Source organism: Genypterus blacodes, unplaced genomic scaffold (assembly GCF_046128005.1).
Source record: "Genypterus blacodes isolate CSIRO-AG114 ecotype Tasmania unplaced genomic scaffold, CSIRO-AGI_Gbla_v1 ptg000022l_1, whole genome shotgun sequence".
NCBI classification, from domain to species: Eukaryota; Metazoa; Chordata; class Actinopteri; order Ophidiiformes; family Ophidiidae; genus Genypterus; species Genypterus blacodes.
The window spans coordinates 3,458,515-3,466,023 of record NW_027466835.1 but is presented as its reverse complement, the minus strand read 5'-3'; the positions used below and the strand labels follow the sequence as shown (position 1 = coordinate 3,466,023).

Genomic DNA, 7,509 nt, shown 5'->3' with positions numbered 1-7,509 from the left:
GCCGAGGCTAATCCCTGGGGTGAACGTGTGTCACCATAGTAACGTGGTGTCTGGTCATCTGTAGGCCTAAACATGTGCTTTACAGGACGTATGAAGAAGCTATCTGTAAGATCAGGGCCTACAGTGCAGTATTTACAGTCAAATGTAACATCCCCATTGTCGAAATTATGAATCAAAATGTTTACTATGGTGATGTTTATTTAAGTACCATGTTTGGCCTGTAGTATGCCTCGATGGAAGATTAAGTTTGTAAATTTACTTTAAAGTCGGAGATTTCACCTATCGACCAACCATTTATACAGCTATTAATGTATTGATTGATTTAATATAGGTCATACGGCAAAAATGTTTCCATATTATGGAGCGAAGCAGCAGCGGTATGGAGCACCCAGGCCCAACACTGACAAACAGCGCCCTCTGCTGGTCATATCAATTACAGCAAAGGTCAGCTGTTATTACTTTAGTCCTGCATTCTTTCCATGGCAGGAGGAGTATAATTGTGTGCCACCTTTCAAACACAAGGTGCTTTAGGAGTGGACTCTGTACATGTCCAAACCATCTCAGTCTGGCCTCTCTTTATCTCCAAAACATCTAACATGTGCCGTCCCTCTTATGTACTCATTCCTGATCCTATCCATCCTCTTCACTCCCAAAGAGAACCTCAACATTTTCATTTCTGCTACCTCTAACTCTGCCTCTTGTCCCTTCCTCGGTGCCACTGTCTCCAAACCATGTAGCATTGCTGGTCTCACCACTGTCTTGTACACCTTTCCTTTCATTCTTGCTGATACTCTTTTGTCACACATCACTCCTGACACTTTTCTCCACCCGTTCCAACCTGCTTGCACACGTTTCTTTCCGCACTCTCCGTTGCTCTGGACTGTTGAACCTAAGTACTTAAAATTCTCCACATTCTTTATCCTTTCTCCCTGTAACCTCACTGTTCCACTTGTGTCCCTCTCATTCACACACATGTACTCTGTCTTACTGCGGCCTTCATCCCTCTTTTTCCAGTGCATACCTCCACCTCTCCAGATTTTCCTCCACCTGCTCCCTGCTCTCACTACAGATCACAATGCACATCTGCAAACGTCATGGTCCATGGAGATTAGTGTCTGACTTCATCTGTCAATCTGCCCATCACCATAGCAAACAGGAAGGGGCTCATGGCTGATCCTTGATGCAGCAATAATATTTCCTGAAATTGCACTGAAGGAGAAACAGCGCCCCCTGCTGCTCAGAGGGCCAAAATGCTTACGGCACCGGGTATTCCCAGGCGGTCTCCCATCCAAGTACTAACCCGGCCCGACCCTGCTTAGCTTCCGAGATCGGACGAGATCGGGCGTGTTCAGAGTGGTATGGCCGTAAACGAGGAACGAACTCACGCAGAGGCTCTTTATAGGGGAGACAGACCCGGTTCAAGTCACCGTGTACACATGACTACACTAAAGTTCATGTATATCACAATGTACATGACACATTCATTAGAAACACACATTTCTGGTTAGCGAAGTCTTACCTCATGAAACTGATAATCAACACGAAGAACATAAAGAGAGAACATGAACATCTCCTAAACTCATCATCATCACACAGCGGCTCGTCTCGTTCTCTTCTCATGTGCATTCATTTTTCATGGCCTTGTGCAGTACTCATTTTCTGTAGTATGCTGCCGTATATCTTTCTTGGTGTAACCATAACTGTTATATATAACACTTCTCAAGCTACCTGTCTTCTTCTAAATTCTATCTTCTGTCTCCGAAGTAACACAGTGCCACCTAGAGGCCGGGAATAGCACTAGCTTTTAGAACACAACAATAATTAGATAGATAGATAGATAGATAGATAGATAGATAGATAGATAGATAGATAGATAGATAGATAGATAGATAGATAGATAGATAGATAGATAGATAGATAGATAGATAGATAGATAGATAGATAGATAGATAGATAGATAGATAGATAGATAGATAGATAGATAGATGTCTTCGTCTGGTTCCAGCTGGCTTTGAACCCATAAACTTATTACCCTAACCCGCTGTCCTCGTATTCTGCATAAGCCATGTTGCGTCCCGCTGTCCTGGTATTCTGCCTGATTTCTTCAATTAGATTGGAGTCCATTCCTAAAGCACCTTGTGTGTGAAAGGTGGCACACAATTATACTCCTGTCTTGTGTAGTAGTAATATTAGAAATGGAAAGAATGCAGGACTGGTAGTAATAACAGCTGACCTATGGCCATGTGCAAAAGTAATTATTTGAACGTATGCTATCATATATCTTTGTTAATATAACTGCGATGTCATCAACTTGCAAATTGTAGAAGTTTATCAGTTGTTATGTTCCATTTCCCAGCTTCATTAATGTTAGTGTACTTTGGTATCGCTGTGCAGCATTGAGTGAAGTGTAAAAAGCAGCAATAATATTTCCTGAAATTGCACTGAAGGAGAAACAGCTCCCCCTGCTGCTCAGAGGGCTAAAATGCTTACGGCACCGGGTATTCCCAGGCGGTCTCCCATCCAAGTACTAACCCGGCCCGACCCTGCTTAGCTTCCGAGATCGGACGAGATCGGGCGTGTTCAGAGTGGTATGGCCGTAAACGAGAAATGTTACCACACAGAGGCTCTTTATAGGGGAGACAGACCCGGTTCAAGTCACCGTGTACACATGACTACACTAAAGTTCATGTATATCACAATGTACATGACCCATTCAACATGAAGGGTAATTTTGAGAGTGATATGTTGACAGACAGAAAATGTGAAATATGAAAGGTAGGGTATTAGTAAAAAGGTAGAAACACAGATTTCTGGTTAGTGGAGTCTTACCTTATGAACAGTGGCGTCTCCAGAAATTTGTCATAAGGGGGGCGGGGTCCATGATGATTAACAGTGGGGGCCATTGATAATTAACATGAAAAACATAAAGAGTGACCACTAACATCTCCTTCACTCATCATCATCATCATCATCATCATCATCATCATCGTTGTCGTCGTCATCATCTCTTCTCATTCACTTCCAATGTGCATTTATTCTTCATATATTATGGCCATGTACAATACTCGTTTTCTGAATGTCTACGCCACCGGGTATTCCCAGGCGGTCTCCCATCCAAGTACTAACCCGGCCCGACCCTGTTTTGGAATTAAGCTGGGAAACAGTTGTCTGCTTAGGGGGGGAAGAAAGAGTCCAGGATGGCATCAGTGATATTGTTTCGATGATCTCATAGGTACAGTTTTTACAGGATGATGTCAAACAGCAGTGTAGGCAACCATAGATCGCATCATAGGCTGTGGTGAAGAAAAGAAGAACAATAAAAAAGGATATAAGGGAGAGAGAAAAACAAAGAGAAGATATCCTACCCAAAGACCCAACCCAACCCTGCACTCAGAAAACCCCATTCTGGCCCGCCTGGGATAAGAAAGAAAAAGAAACTGTTAGGTGTTCAGGTTGGTCATTGGTCTGGTATAGCATGTGGATCAGTGAAGTCAGAAAGAAATGGTTGCCATCTCTGATAGAACTTATTAGTGTGACCCCTCATAGTGAACTTGATTTTCTCGAGTTTAAGAAAAAACATCATATCCCTCAGCCATTGTGAAATAGCGGGAGAAGTGAGGGATTTCCAATGCAGAAGCAGGTGGCGTCTAGCAAGCAGAGAGGTGAAAATGACAATTTATTTGAAGATGGCAATATGAGGAAGAGGGTTGAACCTGCGTTTCCAATATGGTAGACAATGTGTTGAAGTTATCGGACCAGTTTAGTGCAGCCTGGGGCAGAGAAAACTCATGTGGCTTAGGTTACAGTAACGATTTCAATATCTATTACATTTAGTTCAGATATTTAGGATTTTTTGGTTTCTGAACCTGTTAAATACAGAATGATGTAGTTATTCATTCTGACCACAGGAGGACAGTGTTCACGCAGTCACAGGCTGCTTGCACAAGTTAGCTGTGTAAAGTCTGGCAGCTTCACATGGTAAGTAGAAACATTACACCTGGGTCCACATCATGGGTTACCAATGTCGGGCTTGATAGATCTAACAGTTGTCAACATTATCTTGACATCTTTAAATGCTGTTCCATCAGCCATGCTGGACTTTCTGATCATTCTATTATGGGTCATTAATTCTTCCCAGCTAGTTAGACTCCTCTTGTAGAAGATCACCATTTCAGGGAGGGTTCTGATTTCTGCGTATTTTATTTCCCCCTAACAGTAGGAGTGAAGGAGATTGGCAAAGTAAAAGTCAATAAATGTATCATGATGATGATCAATGTTTGGTGGCCCTAATCGACAAATCACCTCAACTGGTGTATTTGTTATGTTTTTTAATTCCCATGCACAGACTAGATAATGGGTAGATAGATATAGAAAAAAACATAACTTCTTCTTATGTCCTACACTCTCTATGTTTTTCTGCTGGATACATTCTCTATGACAAAAAACTGAACCACAACAAGCCAGTTTTAAATTTGGAATGACTTTGGATACCAAACTTTATTGTGGTCTTTGAGACTGATGGAAGAAATGGAAAAAATGATCAAACAGTGGCAGAGGGAGCTGCAGAGTCCTGATGGCGCCCCTCTGGGAAAGTAGCCGTCTGTAGCTGAAACAGCCACGGAGCCACAGAGCTGAAAAACAGCTGACCCGTTACAGCTTGTTCGAAACATTGCAGCAAGACGACTAAAGAAATTCTAGATTTGAACATATTACACCCGTTCTAGCATCGCTACACTGGCTCCCTGTCAGTGCCAGGGCCGACTTTAAGGTTGTACTTCTTACTTATGAGATACTACATGACCTAGCTCCTGTCTATCTTTCTAACCTTATTTCAAAGTACGTTCCTGCCAATATTTAAGATCTCCGCAGGCACACCTTCTTGTCAATCTAAAGGTCGAGGCGAAGACCTTTGGAAATAGAGCATTTTTGTGCGGCACTCCACCCCATCCCATCTTCCATGGCATCCCATCTTCCTCCCCATCTGGCCTCCCAGTGTCTGCTCCACCCTCCCCAAGAATGTAGAGGAGCATATAGATTGAAAATAGTAATGGTAATAGTAATTAATGTAAGTCGCTTTGGATAAAAGCGTCTGCCAAATGATCGTAATGTAATGTAATGTAATGTAATGGGCCTAGTATGGAACCCTGTGGAACGCCAAATTTTACAGGGTTGCAAAGCGAATTGGTGTTATTTAATGAAACCTATTTGTTAGGTAGGATCTAAATCAAGAAAGGGCGAGACCACAAATGCCAATGTGGGTCTCAAGGTGATCGAGTAGGATGTTATGATCCACAGTGTTGAAGGCTGCACCTAAATCAAGGACAATTACAACCGAAATAGCACCAGAATCAGGGCTAAGAAATCGGTAGTTTGAGACCTTTGTTAAGGCGGTTTTGGTGCTTTGTAGAGGCCTAAAGCCAGATTGGTGCAGCTCCAATAAATTATTTGAGTCAAGTTAGTCGATAAGCTCATCTGCTACCAGACACTCAAGAATTTTAGAGAGGAAGGGAAGATTTGAGATAGGCCTGTAGTTGTTTAGTATGTCACGGTTTATGGTGGGCTTTTTAGCAGGGGTTTAATGACGGCCGTTTTAAAAGCAGCAGGCACAATTCCTATTCCATCATGAGTTATAAGTACAGAGTTGCACGATTAAATTATTTCTCCTCATGCCTTTCCATCTCCAGATTTGAATCTGACACCATATTTGAAAAAGTTTAGTTTCCCTGTCAGCCTAGGAAGCCACTTTCTTATAAGCCCTTCATGCTCCTCCTGTCTTGATCTCAGTTTCATCTATTCTGCTGTTCCCATATGCTAGAATCATGACCATAGCTAAGAGTAAAACAGACAACAACATGGACCTCTGAACTCTGGAAGAACTGGAGAGGCATTTTTGTCTTCTGAAAAGATGAAAAGAGGAAAAAGAGGTGGAAGAGGACAAGCTGCTTAGTATCTGCAAGCCTCGAGGCTATCAGTTTTTCATTAACCAGTCAATGAGTGAGTGAATGAGTATAGAAGTTGCACTGAGCCACATCAGCCATTAGGGTGATGTGGGGGCTCCTACTGACTCCTATTGTGCATTGTCTCAAAAGTGAGCAGCTAGGCCTCAAAAGTGAGCCTTTGTGTGGGACATTTAACTGCCTGTTAGCATGCTAATTGCAAGATCTGCAAGAGCGCGCGTGTGTGTGTATGTGTCCATTATGCTCTCTTCCTTTCTATCCTTTCCATGTCTTGGGATTTATAATTGTCTTCCGTTTCTACTCAGTTATATTTATTGTGATCCCACCTCTTTTCCAAGCTCCATCCTGTTGTTTACGTTTTCTCCAGTTCTTTTTTGGTCGTTATTCCTAAATCTGACTGCCTGTTGGCCTCTATACAAACTGTTCAGCTGCTTCATAACTTCTCCCCAACATTACGACTTTTCAGCCGTGCATCTCTTTCATCAGTAATATGTCCACCTGCAAACTCCCCATTTCCATCTGCCTCCTCTGCTCCTGCTGGATTACAGGTATACGGTTACAGATTCACAAAATATTTCTGGCCAAAGAACCATCCAAGATATGTTTGAGATGGTTAACCTGCTATTCAAAGGGTAGTAAGAGTACAAAAATGTAAAAACGCAATGAATATATTATGCAATGCAATCGGAACCTTGTTATAATACTAGAAAGTCTGGAATGTAGTTGAACATTGGTATGGTTGTTGTTGACATGTTGACTCTTTTAGATTGTTAAATAATTGAATATGTAAAGAAGGGCAAGCGCAAGAGAAAATCAAACACTTAATTTTCTCTTTCTATTCTCTACAAATTTTCTAGTCTCAAACTCTGTCATGTCAGCATAGATTTTCATTCATATGCAGACGACACCCAAATGTAGGTTTCCATAAATCCCAACGATCACTCTGGGATCTCCAACCTGGAGTCCTTTGAGATTTGATCACATCACGCCAGTTCTAGCGTTGCTACATTGGCTTCCTATCAGTGCCAGGGCTGATTTGAAGGACTTTTGGAAATAGAGCAATTTCGTACGACGCTCCTTTTGTCTGGAACGCACTTCCTGCACTTGTTAAAGAGGCAGGCTTCCTATGAATTGTTAAATCCCTCCTAAAGTAGTAAGAGGATGGGGCACATTAGCTGATTTTCTCTCTCCATCCTTCCTTAATCTGCTGCTCTTGCATCCCATGTCTGTATTGATCCCCTCTCTGGCCCATTGGCCCCACACCCTTGAGCATGGGATCCACAGGTAAGCTGTTTTTCAGCTTTGTGACAGCTTCTTTCTCAGAGGGACGCCGAGGTGCGTCACCGCCAGGACTCTGCGACTCCCTCTGCCGTCTACCACACTGGAAATTCCTATTGCACACCCAGCTATTTGTGAAGGGAATCTCTCTTGGAATTGTCTCTCCCAAGGTTTCTTCCTTTATTCCTCAAACATTAAGGCAAGGTTTTCTCTGGAGTTTTCCTCGTCTTCCTAGAGAGCTTTGGGCATGGTCTGGAATTTTCCTGATGTTGTG

At 42.5% G+C, this 7,509-nt stretch overlaps 2 non-coding genes across 2 annotated transcripts; both read right to left on the bottom strand.

The window, feature by feature from the left end:
* Positions 1-1,251: 1,251 nt before the first annotated feature.
* LOC142992776 (5S ribosomal RNA) lies at positions 1,252-1,370 on the bottom strand. Its single transcript, XR_012961076.1, has one exon. It is a non-coding gene; the product is annotated as a 5S ribosomal RNA (ribosomal RNA).
* Positions 1,371-2,483: 1,113 nt separating this feature from the next.
* On the bottom strand, positions 2,484-2,602 carry LOC142992766 (5S ribosomal RNA). The gene has a single exon (XR_012961066.1). It is a non-coding gene; the product is annotated as a 5S ribosomal RNA (ribosomal RNA).
* Between the last annotated feature and the right edge of the window lie 4,907 nt (positions 2,603-7,509).